Source organism: Macrobrachium nipponense, chromosome 6 (genome assembly GCF_015104395.2).
Source record: "Macrobrachium nipponense isolate FS-2020 chromosome 6, ASM1510439v2, whole genome shotgun sequence".
Taxonomy (NCBI): domain Eukaryota; kingdom Metazoa; phylum Arthropoda; class Malacostraca; order Decapoda; family Palaemonidae; genus Macrobrachium; species Macrobrachium nipponense.
The window spans coordinates 70484582-70501753 of record NC_061108.1 but is presented as its reverse complement, the minus strand read 5'-3'; positions in this window follow the sequence as shown (position 1 = coordinate 70501753).

Below are 17172 nucleotides of genomic sequence, written 5' to 3'. Positions count from 1 at the left end.
GCCTCAACTGTACTCCCTACCAACAACCTCCAATGTACAGTGTTCGGATGGATGTGATTCCGGTTAAAGTCCGGATAAGCGATGATCGTTGAAGCAAATGGCAGACGGTTTGGCGGTGTTTGCTGACTATCATGCACCCATCTTCGCCAGATCTGGAGTGCTTACCGAGAAGCCCCATAAGACCTAAGCTGCCTTAAGGGCGTTACTCTTATACTTTATACATGGGATACAAGACCATACGCACACTTGGCGTATATCACTCTTCTATCATGAATATTTTCTCTATCGGGAGAAGCGCGCAAGTTTCCATTAGATTTTGGCTACTGAAAGGGGGAAACATACACAAATAAAGTTAATGCAAGCGACACCAGAGACAAAATTCATCCTTTGATTTTTATACTGAACTGAAGAATTTCCACTGATGGAATAACGCCCTTGAAAGAATAAGATTAAATAAACACACACACACAACCACAGAAAAAGATGTAAATGTTATCCAGCTTCAAGATTTTACACTACGTGGAAGGCTGTAATCATTTACGTTGTACTGTTGGCATGTCACCCCTGTCTCCACGATGGGGAAAATTTACTGGATGCAAAAGGAGGAGGCTGGGAGGAGAGAGAGAGAGAGAGAGAGAGAGAGGTAAGGGAACAAGGTTTGGAGTGGCAGCAAAGTAATGGGGGGTGGGAGATGGAAGTGTGTGAATCGGTAGGGATAAGGGACTGGAAAGGTGAAGAGGGCTAGAGAGGGTGAGATGGCGAAAGAATGGAAAGCTAAAGTAAGTGTAAAAGAAATGGAGGGGAATGAGCCAGGATAAGAAGCGGAAGGTAAAAAAAAAAAAGGCCAAAACATGAGGAAAATCCAAAAATCTGTTAAACGCCAATTAATTTTCCTTTTTACCAGATTCGTTGTTTTCTCATCTATATTAAGAGTGATAACTAATCAACATAAACAAAACAAATAAAAGAAAGCCGCGTGCAGCAGTCCATGAGCCATTGGATAATCACAGGTAATATTGCTTTGATTACAAATGGAAACTCATTTGACTGACATGTACATCATCTGTGTGTGACACCAAAAATCAAGCTACTAACGTGTCATAAAAAATGGAAATTAACGTTGATTTATACAGCTATTATGCCGGAGCCGAATTTGCATTAAAAGCATTGCTATGTTGTAAAATGTTAGAAGATACGAAAAATAAATGAAAACGCGTAAATTTTGTTAAGGTGCGAATGTATGTTAAAATAAAACGAAACATTATTTTTTTCCGTATTCCGAAAAACATGAAGCGTTGCAACATGAAACACAGTAGCTTTTCTCTGCTGAATTGACATAGAAGTTAAGTTAAAAATTTTCCTTTATATAAAACTCGTATTTGTGTTTTACTGAGCTGCCGAATGTGACTGTTGCTCATTAACAATTTTTCAAAGCAATGTGGGGGAGGTGTCCGATCCTCATTTGACGACTTTCACTCTTGCACAAATTTTTTTGACGTCATGTGAAATCGTAAAGAAATTGTATCAAATTTCGAGGAGCGGGGAAATTGACGAAATTATGAAGAATGATAAGATGAAATATTAGCCGAATTGCAAAAAAAAAAAATAAATAAATAAATAAACGCACCATACAAATTAATTTCAATTATCTCTATTTTGTTTGTCTCTCTTTCGCTTTCCTACCGCCAACTTGGTTTCCTCTCCCTTCTGTTCCAGTCTTTGAAACAGATAGTGGCCGTGGCATGTATATGTCCACTCGAGGTATATGGCACAATAAACGTCAGAGCGCTCAATACTCAAACACTTTTTAGAGTCATCATTACTGCCTTGTATACATTGGAAAACGATTGAATGCCCCGATTGCGTAAATGGAGAGGATTCCGATGCGCTAACGTGCCTTTTGTGATTCTTCCATCACTTCGTATTCCCCCACCCCTGTGGGGGGAGGGGGGGGACTGGGAGCGTCGAGGAGTTACGACCGGCTTCTTATGAATATTCCCAAGGGAATTATTGCGCTCTTAGTTGTTGGGCGGCGATTCATCACTCTCACAGGCCTTTTGAAAATGAAACTTTATTGCTGACGTTTCCCTCCGATATATGATTTTTTGTAGGGGGGTAGGGGGTAGGAGTTGGGGGCGAAGGGAGGGGACGCGGGTTAGGGATGACTGGAAATATTGGTTGCCGAGGACGTACGCTAACTCTCGATTCTGTCACCCCAAAACGCCCATTTCTTAATTGATGTGAGCACCACATATTGGTCGTGCTCCTCTTATTTATTCATTTCATAAAGACCAAATCGTGTGCCAGGGCTACATCCGGCGTGTCTGTCCCGCTAGGCATCCCGTCAGACGCGACAGCCTCATAAAGCTCCAAATACTGTATGATTTCTATTAACGAGAAAACTTATACTCACACTGAAAAACCACCACGGCCTGAAAGTCGTCATTAAACACATGAGCTGAAATTTCATTTTAGGAGGATCAATTCATCAACAATATAATTTTATACTACATAAAGTTCCTCGTTGGACGAGTGGTTTTCCCGCTCGGCCACCAATCCGGTGGTCCGAAGTTCAATTCTCGGCCCGGCCAACGCGGAACCAGAGGAATTCATTTCTCGATATATTGTGGTTCGGATCCCACAATAAGCTGTAGGTCCCGTTGCTAGGTAACCATTTGGTTCCTAGACACGTAAAAATATCTGATCCTTCGGGCCAGCCCTAGGAGAGCTGTTCATCAGCTCAGTGATCTGATTAAACTAAGATATACTTAACTTATACTACATGAATAAATATAAATAGAGGGCATTCTGCGAAACCAACTCCTTGACAATACTTGATTTTCTCCTGAATGATCTGGGTTCAGACCCCTCCAGTTTTCATTTAATGGATCTCAGCCAATACCAAGTCTATCATCAGAAAATATCATGGAAATCTGTCATTGAGTTCTTGATAATCCTTTGTAAAATCCAATATGAAAGTGACCAAAGTGAAACAGCAGCTCACGTAAAAACTGAGTGATCTTTATTTTACTTGCAGCCTAAGATACTTTGCGGAAACACAATTTTGTGTAAATTAAAGTTGGTAATTCAGACATAGCCACATTTCATAATGCTCGTCACTCCCCTTAATAAGAAATCTGGCAGATCAGTTCGCATACAAATAAGCACTGAAACGTAATTTCAGCAATAGCTACTACATATCTGTTTGGAGAGAGAGAGAGAGAGAGAGAGAGAGAGAGAGAGAGAGAGAGAGAGAGAGAGAGAGATAACAGTTCCGCTTCGTGGTTTCGATTCTTACCATCATTACATACGTCATCTGTGATTTTTTGAGAAAATTAATTTGAAAGAGCGACTTCGTTACTCCCTTAATAGAATATTAACAATGACCAAACTCTTTGGATGTTCATATCTCAACCAAGGTATCTTAACAGTCAAAATTAATATCTGAAGCATCCTTGAAGTGTCATTCCAAAATATTGGCTAATTGACCTAAAGCTCTGTCTAAATAACACCTATCCATTTCACCCAATCTGTCACTTTGATTTCATTTCCAGTAAAAGGTACCCCTGTTTTCCTTCTCTCTCACACACACTATACATGATCCTCTCTCTCTCTCTCTCTCTCTCTCTCTCTCTCTCTCTCTCTCTCTCTCTCTCTCTCTCTCTCTCTCTCTCGCCCCGGCACTTTTTTCTTGGCTTTCGGAACAAAGCTTTTCGACACCACTGCGAAACCCGATGAGGTCCATATATTGGGGTCAGTGAACAGTTTCCGAGAAAAGTTGAAGAGGATTAAGTTGATATTCCAGTATTAAGAGAGACCAAGTGAATAGACTTCTTCCCCCTCCCTCCCTCCCTCGCCAAGCCTCTGCTTCCTTTCCTTTTCTCTTTTTCTTCGTACCTCACCACAAGTCCTTTCTGAAAATAACAGAGAAACAGAAAAAAACAAGTCTCCCCATTTCTCTATGGGCAGCAATTCCCCTCTCGGCAACGAGAAGAATATTTCAGAAATGAAAAGCGCTGCAATCAATACCGAATTTCATCTGCAACTGGGCGACAAGGAAAGCAAATAATCAATAATACACTGCATTGGTCTCGATTCCTTCGTCTATTGTTTTAATAAGTCCAGCCGTTGCATTTCTTAGAATTTGCGGCTTAAGCTCCCGGTACATTTCTTTCTTTCTTTCTCTCTCTGATCACCAAATCCAGTCTGACCTTGCGCATACATACATACATACGTACGTACACTCACTCACCCACATAGAATGTATACGATAAAAGTGTGCAGCGTCTTTTAGTCTACAGTTAACCCAATCAGAAAAATTACTAAAGCCCCCAAAATTGCAAAATTGGTTATTCATGACTGAATCACGAAAGTTAGGAAGATGATAAATCCATAAATAAAGGTATATGCCACGAGGGAAAATAAACAACGGAGTATCCTCGAGATCTTTCGATGTTCAAAAGGACGTTTGAACGTCGAAAGATCTCGTGGATACTCCGTTGTTTATTTTCCCTCGCGGCATATACATTTATTTATGGATTTATCACCTTCCTAACTTACGTGATTCAGTTATATATATAATATATATATATAGATATATATATATATATATAGATATATATAATATATATATATATATTTATTAATAATATAATATATATATATATATATATATATATATATAATATATATATATATATATATGTGTGTGTGTGTGTGTGTGTGTGTATTATATGTATATATTACAGAATACTATGAAGTTTAATCACCAGCAAACTTTATTATTATTATATTATTGCCAACAGCTTTCGTCATTCGGTGTTGAATTATCGTCACCAAAGACTAAAGGGATGCCTCCACAATTATCAGTCTAATTTCCATTGCATGTGTTTTTGATCAGATCGCCATGAAACCCGACCCTCTCAAATGGTACATTAATGTACTCAGTTTTTTTTAAATCAATTACTCTGCTTTCAGTAGTAAATATAGTTAACGTAATCATCCAGGTCGTTTCTGTTTTCAGAGGTTATGTTATTTCCTATTGCGCAAAAGTTATGGTGAATAAGAACTAGAGTTGTTTACCCATGTCTCATTGCTTCTTTATTATATTTTATTTTTGTTTCATCTTTTTTTGTGGCAGACAGGAAATGATAGATATGTTCCCCAGTTCCCTCGCCTTCAATTCTGCCTTACATTCATTCCACGTGTTCATTTCTCAAACTTTTAATCTGCCTCTTACTCTCAACCAACCTCGGATTGGTTCAGGTAGGTTGACAACTGGAGATGTAGGGGGGAGTACAAATGGTCGGGCGGGGTTGGTTGGGGGACGTCTGAGATGGGGGGGAGTAGCCTCCAGTAGGTTTCGGGTAGGCCGAGGGGGACGGGGGTGAAGGCGGCGGTTGTCGCCCTGTCTCTCCTTCTCCTCCCTCGAATGAGAGAGACACACAATCGCCTCTTCCTGACACCTCATCCATATCTTCTTATCCTCCATCATCACCACACCATCCCAACACATCCTGGCCCGCTGACCTGTAGCCCAGGATAGCCTGCTATTATCCTATGTAGGCTTTTTATAGGGCTATCATTCTTGACCGTTTTAAATGAGTCGCGTATTTCTCTTGAAATAATACATGCAGAAGATTTTAGGCAGCAGACGGTTGGATGTAATTTTTTTTCTTTTATTAGAAAAATATTACATATCATTTACATAAGTAAAATGTTAAAAGATATTACAAAAATATATACCCACAATATTTACAAATTACCATGGATTTTTTTATTATTAACAACCAGGCTTTAAAAAAAATTTTTAAACACTAGGTAATAATTGTAGTATTACTCACAAAATTAATACTGGCTACTCTAAAACAAGTAATCAATGTACTTTTTTGTGAAAATCTATTCTTTCTTTGCAATTGTTTTTTAATAACCACCTATCATAACGAAATTTGCTCTTAACAAAGGCGTCTGTTTCCTCTTTTGTGTAATGTTTCTTTTTACTGACCCAAACCGCATATAAATACCCTAGATGTTATTGGAGAAATAAGAGACGAAAATTGGAGTGCTATTTAGCCTTTAAGATGAGTTTGTACCTTTAGTAAAAAAAAACGTACTGTTGTTTAAAAAAAAAAAACACGAGTAACTAAAGTAAACGTCAGCAAATTTACATTTTCGGCGATTGCTCCGTACTTCATAATCAGTCAAGGAAATTGAAAATGAATAGAATTTGATCAAAATGACCTAAATTACAGCTTTCAAATAAACCTTGAGCATTTAAAGAAAGCTACTTACTATGCAAACAAGGATTGTAAAATTTAATTTGAGAGTTTTGTATAATAATTTAATGAAATATTTATACTTTATAAATACAAACACAAAGACATACATTATATTTATATGATATACATATATTTTATATGACTATACCATTATTTAGGCTATTCTATAGCTATATATCTATCACTATATATATATATTATATATATTATATCTTATGACATACTATAAATAACATACTACTATAAATATTACTGTTATAATAGAACTCTATCTATATATATAATATAATATATATATATATATAGAATATAGAGATGAGAGAGAGAGAGAGAGAGGAGAGAGAGAGAGAGAGAGAGTTACTAAGATTAGGATGTCTCACAGACTTATTAGTCCATCCCAGGAGCCACCGCGTGCTAACTTTTCTCTAGGAGCAGGGTTTACTGTTCATTCACAGTGTCCTGTGATTTTGTCTAGTTTTCTTTTAAACTCTCATAGATAGTGTGAGGATAAGTTAAACGCATTACATCCCCGTGGTAAGTCGACAAAAAATGCTATCTAACAATAATGCATATGGAAAATAATTACTATGATGAAATACGTAGGTATTTATTGATTCATGTAAAATCACCCTAGACAACAAACACCTTGACACAATTATACTGAGGCCACAGAGGAAAAATGTCATAATTCACATTATAATAGCCAAGCGCAAAAAGGTATTACTTCCATGGGCCGACAGACTGAAGAAATCTTATCATATCCACCGGGAAATGAACAATCTTTTGTCGGGTAATGAAAACCAAACATTCTGGGAAAGGATACGCATGTAATTTGCTGTAATTACACTTCATATGTGTTAATGGCGAAGTGGAAATATCACACACACATATAAACACACACACATGTATATATATATAAGCACATGATATGAGAGAGAGAGAGAGAGAGAGAGAGAGAGAGAGAGAGAGAGAGAGAGAGAGAGAGTAACAAAACGCTGAACAAAGAAAGAGATAACTGTTGTGAAACAAGAAAATGACTTCAGTTAAAACAAGCCATTATGCTCCAACATGTAAACTCGGTACTTCAAATCCTGCCGTGAAACTGTAAAAAATGATACAAGCGAAAGCAAGATAGCAAGTAAGGGTTTGGGAACAAACTTAAGAAATAGACCCAGTAAAAGAGCGAGAGAGAGAGAGAGAGAGAGAGAGAGAGAGAAGAGAGAGAGAGAGAACACTGACCTGTAATCTTCGTTCTCTGAAATTACAAATCAAATAATTCCGCACTATCCGACACGAGGGAGACGAAGGAGCAAAAGAATTTCTGTGTAAAGAGATAATTGATTTCATCAATTTCAAAATCAGGGGAGAAGGAATACTTTGCCGCTGACTTTGTATCTTCCAACAATTAGAATGTTTCAATATGCAAATCTTTAAGTATAAAAAGCAATTAGGGGACAGAAAACAGTTCTACTCGAATGTGAGGCGAACCAAGGAAAGTCAATATCAAAAGGGAAAAGCACGGGACAAAGTTAGACTCCTAGATCGAAAAAAAAAACACTTCAAGGAAGCTAAAGTATGTCGGGCATATTCTCCGAACACAGAAAAGTACCTCACAGAGAAGAGTAAGTTCCGATGTAATGAGAAATACACTAAAAACCTACCCAGATTCACATTCCTTACACATCCAATAATCATATCTTCAAAATATTGAGTAACATGAACCCATAAAGTTCAGAAGTAACAAAGATTGTTTTTTGCTCAATAAAGGAAATTAAAAAGCCAAATATGATCACATACACATGAATTCCACTAGCTGATCAATCGATGTTATAAGGTAGGTTTCACACTTTTCTCGCATATGTAGTGGCCTTTATCTTTAACTTAGAAAAAAATCACCACGATAGAAATCATCTTCTCATTTTTTCCAGTTAGTGGGAATTTAATTTGAATAAAAAACGTCCAATATAGAGCATTATGTCCTAAGAATCATCTGATTAAGGAATCCACACGTCTAAATCACGAAGAACCAGATAATGAAGGCAAACAAAATGGAATAACAAGCACTTTAAAAACAGAAAGCAGATTTTTTGTGCAGTTTGAATATATTTTTTCAAATGAGTAGACATAAGTGATAGCCTATTCGCCGTTTTCATTGTTGAATTAAGTAAACCGCTTCCTCAAATAACTCTTGCATCTCTCAAGTGGCTTCTTAAACCTGCACAGATGCACATTCTCGACCTAGAATGCTAATCAGCAAAGTAAAAGTCCAAGACGATGGATGGACCTTCTTAAGAAGAAGATGAAACTCAGATTTTGAAAGAAATGAAAGAGGGGCGAATATTTCCTCGAAAGAATATTTTGGTCGATGAACTCCTTTAGCTGGAAAGTTTCTCTCCAGGACAATAACATCCAGGGTAACAACGCACTGACGAAGAAGAGTCAGAATGTGCCTGGTGCTGAGTAGGGAATTTTGCTAGTCACAATGGGGATGGCTTCTGTTATGGACAAGAAAAAGGATATTGCTTCAGTTCTTTCCAAAAGGGCATAAATTATGCCCTAAGTTTATGAAACTATTAAGAAAATACTCGTTACTAAATGAAAAGTTTATTCTAATGAAAATTTGCAGAAAAATATTTAGACTATTTAACAAAATGGAAAACATTCTACTATTAGAAGCAAATTATATGCACTTGACAGCATTTCGTGTAAAATAAGCGGTTCGTAAAATGATGAATATTTAAGTCCGATTCGTATTTCTCACATGCATTTGCTGAAAAATAGTAGAGAAAGATAATCGAACATGAACATTCAGGTGAGAACACACCGCTCCTATGCCACCCAGCAGTATTAAACAAATCCTTAGCTTGTTTAGGTACACATCACTTCAAGACATTCAAATATTCCAAGCCGTTATGATGCATCACTTTGAAGAGTGAACCACAATAATATATCTAAGGTGTATTAGGATAAACGAAATTCCCGATTTATTGTATTGGATTGGTGACTTCCATGGCAGTAAACTGTCAACGTTGCGTTGATTTTTCACAAAAATTAAAGATCTGGAGAAGGCGCCTCATGTATGAGGGTGGCAGGTTCATCAAAATCTGTTCACCGGTTCTAGAGATATTCTGGTAACACTAATTGACATCGGACTGCAGAAAAAAATACTATAAAAATGCTATTCATTCTTCGAGGCAGCAATGAAGCAACTGTATTTCTGCTCTCTATGACTTATCAACTAACACACCGCCCAAACTCCATATTTCTAAGCGGCCTTAGTTCTCACAATTAATAATCTTATTTCCATCCTAGTCATTTAGGGCGAAGTAACCTTTACGGCTCTATTCTAATTCTTTCATTTTAATGTTAAATTTTCGTCTTTTGATATTCGTTCATCCAGTCCAAGAATCTTTTTCCATCACCTCTCCACCTCATTGTTTCCGAAAACCTACATCGTCCATTCATAGCAAATCGCAGTGTGCACTTCGATTGTTTCATTTTATATTCGCCGTCGTCGGTTCCTTCTTGCCTCGTACTGAAAACGACATCGTTACCGATGTTGCGGAGACACCTCCGCCATCCGGTCCCCCTCCCCCTTGTCAAGACAAAGGTCCGCATGGAGCGACACCAATACAGAAGGACACATGGTTCGTGCAAGTCATTGCCATTAAGTTTTTGCCCAATGAGCCTCTCTCTCTCTCTCTCTCTCTCTCTCTCTCTCTCTCTCTCTCTGATTTATTCAACAGAGATCGAGTATAAAACTACCTCAGACGTGATCTGAATCAGTTTCATCGTAGGATCAAAACAAACAATACACCACCTCCTTGATTTTGACTTGAGTTATTCACGAGGTATCAGTATACTTGAAGACTTCACTGCTATGTAAATGAAAGATGCTCATTTACGGATTTCGAAAACTATGCACAGACCACCTTGAGGATAAAACCTGCGACGAAAACAATTGCTTCGGCATTCAGGTTTTCATTCCTTTATCCGCTTTCTGCACTCGAATCATATTGAAGTTCATCATTACTTTCCATACAATGGAACTATTTCTGTTTACATAGGCTGCATTCACTTAACTGAATTACCAAAGATGATTAACCAAGAGCCTTCAATACCCAATACTCTGGCATTCGTCAAGAGGTCAGAAAAAAATAAATAATATCCTAGAAATAGTGTAACCCACTCAAACAACTTGCTCTTTGTGGGTTTATGAATTGATCAGGAAACTTCTACTAAACCAAAAAATGATCAAACCAACAACAGTTTGATAAAGCTGTGCAGCGTAGACTTGCATATCTTATAATAAACTTGAGTGAGCATGGCAATATCAAAATCTTATTACTTTCCAACTACAACTAGGTGCAAGGGCATTAAACATGTATTCAATAATTTCTTCAGTGATCTTCTCTTTAATTCTTTGCCATAGGGAAACGAATATCAAACCAACATTTCCACAACAGACGAAGAATAAAGTACTCCGAATGAAAAAGGGACGATATAAAACCATCTTGACAGTGATTATGAAAAATTAACAGACGCTGGTAATGGTAATTTGGCCCCTGAATGTTAAATACCTTTACAGGTGAACATAAATATAAGAAGAATAAACGTATTGCCTAATATATAAAATTCGTAGATAGTTTCCATTTCTTTTCACCACCCTAAACCTCGTTCCCGTTATCGATAGTTTTCTTAAATCTATTCATGGGAATCTCAGCATCATATCTGACTGAGTTTACTCGCCTTAGGCTGCTTCAGATCTTTTACCTGAAGTACTTGTTTCCATTCATTACAGCCTTAGTAGTTGCAAAAAGATTCTCCAATCTTGTATAGCATATTCGACCAATATCTACAGCGTAGATTCTTCGCGATGCTTGAAAAGGGTGAATCATCTCGAGCTAAGTTTTTAAAGTAAGAACAATACGAACCTGACTCTCTACAGGACCATTCAAAGTTTCCTCTATGCCTTTACTATACAGTGTACAGTATATACTATAAGTAACCTCGGTCATTCCTTGTGCTTAATGCAAGAACACTATCACCTACAAATAAGAATGCATAGACTTACGTCATTACGTAACAGGAGTGGATATAGCCGAGCAATCAAAATAATAAAAATAATAAAAGCTTTGATTATTCATTTGCTCCGATCATCTTCTCATTTCGTACTTTCCCTTCCTCTTTTTCGAAGTTGTAAGTCCAATCTGCAGTTAATCTACATGCAATCCTCTCCGAGTGGAAATATATTGTCGCAAGTTAAGTATATTCTTATATAACAAATTGTAGCTACTCGGGGCTTGAATGAAAAATTAAAAAGAAACAACTCTCTCTTAGCGATACATTTTATATGGTAATGCTGGCGATAACTAATATACTTTGAAAACGATGATTAACACTATAAAATTAGTTCTGAGGATGACGCAAAACAGATACTCACAATGAATGAAATTTATACGTTAAAAGAAAATAAAAGAAACACTGCATGATAGTTGTCATTTGTGTGCTGAATTTGACAGAAAATATAACATGAACGGCAGCCTATACTTAATCTTGTAGGATATGGGTAAATATAGCTGAAGCCAGGCAGCTGCGAAACTAGCTATGTTTTAACCAGGGGATTGTCATTGATTCAGTAAATCGAAAATGAATGTAGTCGTGACAGCTGTCTTGCCTTCTTCACAAAACACGAAGACAACATTCAACATTTATAAGCCAATCGTGTCATCAAACCGCAATGTACATCTTTAGGATGCCTCTGTTCCTACTTCAAATTAGGTATAGATACGGTAGAGATAAAAAGGTGATTGTACCATGGAAAAAAATTTTTTTATGTAAATATTTTCTAAATGCTAAACTAGTACGCCTGAGGTGAACTACATTTGGAAGCAATTCTTTACATCTATTTCGCCTCTGTTGGAATAATCAGTGAAATAAGTACCTGACTGAGGTGGAACACAATCATTGTGAAGTAGCGCATGGGGCTAAAATTCTTATCTAAAAATACTTGCAGAGTTTAACTCAATATGGCGAACTCTAGCCCCTTCGCCGCTAATATATATATATATATATAATATATATATATATATATATATATATATATATATTATATATATATATATATATATATGCAGATTTTGTTGAATCTACGGCTTTTTTTATTGTTAATCAACTTCTCATAAGTTTGACAATATGTTCTGAATCTTCTACGTTCTTCCGAATTTAGCTGATGGACCAAAAAACTCTTTGTTCCATTTACTGGGAACACAACACCACAGCTGTTCCGTCACTCGTCGTGACCTCTTCAAAGTGTATTATCTGGTCCAGACCATAATAATACAATAAATCACATCACAAAAACATTAAGTACAATAAAGCAACTGCAATTAATTTAAATTATAAAAAGTGGCAATAAAAATCACAATGACTTTTTTTTTTTTTTTTGATAAATGCAAACATAAACCACGTGCTCTGGTTGAGATGGCAACAATCGAAACAGAAGTAGAAATGCAGATATACGGAGTAGGATTACGGGGATAGGAGGAGTGGTAATGTGACTGGGGCAGGTGGGGTGGGCTTGATTTAAAAGGTTTCTTGCCGTTGTAATGGTTATCTCTTGCATTAGCACTATGTTGTAGGGCGTTTGCTAAATGGGAGTGACCTTTCCGCTTCTAGTCAACTGTTCAATGTTGGTTTGTGCAAAAAAAAAAAAAAAAAAAAAAAAAAGTTCCCGCTGTAATTAACCTATATATTCTGTATAGATGATACCTTCATTCTACACTAGCTCTTTCGTCGTGGATTTGCGGTTGTGATAGTCTATGTAGTGTTAGTGGATGGATCCATTATTTAGATGGGTCTCCAGGCGTCTTTTTAGTGTGGTAGAAGTGTGACCAACTTATGTTTTTTCGGAGGACTGGCACATCCTGTCTCGGCAGGTAAAGCGGTAAACGACGTTAATACTGTCTTCCCTGTTCGGGTTAGGGCTGTGTTGTTTCTCATTATGAGAGAAGCTGCCAAATTGGGTTTGCAATAGACGCGTGCATTAACTTATTCAAAGAGGGCTTTAGGTGTTATTCCTCACTTGATAATGTTGCTGACTGGCTATTTCTTTTCCTCAAATCTATCACTGTATTCTGTTCGAAGATTCTGAAAATAAGTTGATCAACAATCAAAATGCCATAGAATTCAACTAAATCTGCATACGAAAAAAATTTGCCCCAAAAGCATACGTGTACACACACACACGTGTGTATACGATGCCAGTGCCACACTACACTCGATAATCAGCAAGGTTAAGTTGGACCGTTGGACACTTGTATAGACGACCGATATGACATTCCTGAAGTCGCCGGCACAAAAGCAAAAGACAGCAACCTCATATTTTCACTTCTAGCTTGCGCATGGAGGCTCGTTTTCTCTGAAGGGAAAGGGTTGATAGATTATATACACACACACACGCACATATATATATATATATATATATATATATATATATATATAATATATAATATATATATATATATATATATATATATATATATATATATATATATATATATATATATATATATATATATATATATATAATATATATATATATATATATATATATATATATATATATATATCGTCGCCTCCGACGTCGTATTACAAAGACCTCAGCCAAATTCCAATACTCATGTCTTTCTTATGCTTTGCCTTCCACAAACCGTCGATCGCCCTTTATATTTTCCTTCAAGTCTTGCACCTCCTCTGGTACTCAGCGGAGGCCAGCTGATACTATGGCATATCATTCCCTAAGAAGTTGTGCGGACGGAAGACATGTTCAAGCCATCTTCACCTCCCCTCATCATGATCTCATTTCAATCAAGAATGGAACTCTCGGAATTTCCCCTGTTATTATTTCTCACTATCCTGCCATATGATTTATTTACATATCCACAAAATCCTTAAGAAAGCCCTTAGCCATTGCTTGATTCATGTCCTTATACCAATGCAGATCGTCCTAAATAATACATAATCTAATTGCATGCGCAACTTCAGTCCGTTAATTTCCAAATTTTATTCAACTGCGGGTTATCTGATAGGACTTCACTGAATTCGAATATCCCAAGATTCCTCATTAATCCTTTCCCTAACTTGTGTACTTTCATCCCTTTATGAACATGCTGTTTTTCTTAACTTGATCTTGCGTCCAGTGTGCCTATAACATTACCGTCAGCTCATTCCGAGTCTGTGAAGTATCTATTGTTACTCCGATCAAATTTCTCTCACAACCACATTTTTTTATTATAAAATCCATTGGAAAGGAAAACAGCAGAGGTGTTAAAAAATTACCCTGTAAGACCTAACTATTTCCTAGAAATTCTCTTGACAGTAATCCATTAACATTAAATTTGTAACTAATTACAATATAGATACACAGGAATACCATAGTGACGCAATACCTTCCATTTTATCAACTCCAGCCTATTGAGGAGAAGCATACTAAACATTTTTATCACGCCCGATATAAGTACAACGCCCCTATTCTTGCCACATTCAGTCATGTTACTTTCTATTCTTGCCACATTCAGTCATGTTACTTTCTATTCTTGCCACATTCAGTCATGTTACTTTCTATTCTTGCCACATTCAGTCATGTTACTTTCTATTCTTGCCACATTCAGTCATGTTACTTTCTTTAGTGTCTTTACCACGACCTCCAATATCCAGTCATCAGAGTATGTTTCCTTATTACACATTCAGCTTAAAACTCAATTTATCATAATTTGGACAAGCAAGTTACCACAATATAGAGAAGTATACATGAATATTGTATAACGGCAAACAACAAAAATGTCATAATATTGACATAATAAATATCTATAACAATAAATAAAATGTAATCAAAGTAAGTAACAATGAACAATAATGGCGAGACGATAACACCTCTCTTCTCCTTTTCTCCTCCATCAGAAGGTTCCACCCTCCCGAGTTTCAATTTCCCTTCTATTGCAGAAAAATACCTAAGTTTGTGATACAAGCCCATTTTAACCCCCTCTTTTGAAAAGTCTGGGTGGCCACCAAAAATTTCTATATGGCCGCCACTTTTCAAGATCGACGACTATAATGGAGTAAGATAAATTATTTATGTTCGAGCACTATTTCAATGTCTTTTTTTAAGTTTGAAATGAACGCAAAATTATAAAGATGCATGGTGTCAGCGTTTAGTGTGACCAATTTCTCATTCAGATTATGTATCTGAAGCATCATTTGCAACATTATAGTTACACCTAACATTCTGAATGTACCTCACATTTGCAGCTACGCAAAGCTGTGCATGTAAGCCCAAGCTTGTAGCATTTGCACCTGCCACAGCAATCAAACTTGCAGCCACATTTTGTAAACTGTTCACAACTCTATGCAAACGGGGAGTTGGCTGTCCAAAAGACTTTCCAGTCTTTGCTAATCTTTTTCCAATCCAAGTCAACTGGACTCTCTGCTTCTGGCTGGTGCAGAGTTGCCTGACCCCATACGCAACCTGCCTGATATACTGAACGTTTGGTGTGCTGAAACAGAGCTGCTCTGGTTGGAGGGAAGGCTTCATATGGCCTCTGCTTTTTGGCAAACGGGTCTGAGACTGGCTTTGGCACTGTACCGCTTGGTGGTGTTCGGTTGTTGGACTTGAAGAAAGCTGAGGGGATATTTGTGAAGGAGTCAGGTAGTTCAGGTACAGATTTTACCTTCTCTAGCCCTACCTATACTGGCTGATGCTCTGCCCCCTGGTTGTCTTTGGCAGAGTGCTGGAATACCAAAATGCTGGTCCCATGAAAAGAGGTGGACAGCCTACACCCTTTTCCATATACTTGGTAACAGTGGCATCTCCCAGTCGGGGTGATACCACCAGCACCCTGTCATAGAAGCATTTCAACCAGGTTTCTCTTCCTGGTTTTCACACAGAGGAGCCATGCCCATGAACACTGTCAATGGATTTTCCCTATTCTTTGAGTGTCGATGTACACTTGCTTCTTCCTTCTGTTTTGAACAGTTGTACTGCAGGAGCTGAGCAGCCAGGTCTAACTTTGATGAGCCAAACCTTGGCTGTGACTTTATATCTGCTCCATGATCCACCCTACTAGTGAACTGGAGCAGACTTTGAGGTATGACATCATTGATGCATCCTTCACCAAAGATGCCGTCAAGACTGATGATCCAGAATATGCTTCATCAGTATCTTTGCTGCTTTAGCAATCACAAGTGTATCAGAGTAGCCAGATGCCTGATATAGTGCTAAAGCTAAATCTTTCTACAGGGCAAGAAGCACACTTCTCTCTTTCTTGTGTGCTTCTAATTCAGGGATTTTTGCTAACAATTTGTCCTTTAATCTTGTTGTATTTATAGTGGGCGAGGTAATGCCAAATTGTTCCAGGCTCTGCTGGTATAATTGGGATATATCTGCAAGAGGAAATATGACAGGACCATCCAAACTCAAGCTGGTTTTAATGACACAACTAACCAGTTCTAATAGAACCAGTGGATATACATCTGTTTCTTCACTGTGACATTGCTATTTCTCAAGATTTCAAAGATGGAACCTCTCCCTATTGTAAAGGCTAGTGAGACCTAAAAGATGGTATTTCAGCTCTTATGCAATTGCATCACCTGTACCCAGTTGTGCCGATAATTCACCACCATTAAATGTGTGAAAGCACTCATGTAGTTTCCTGTCGAGATTCATGGTCATTACTTGTCGATGATCTGATACAGGTGCCCCATTTCCACAAAAAATGCATGCTCCATCGTCATGACTCATTCAACACTGCTTAGCATGCTTTTCCTGTGGTTCACTACCCTCAACTGTAGATCTTCACTTTCTTGCACAATCAAGTTTTGCATTATTAAACATGAT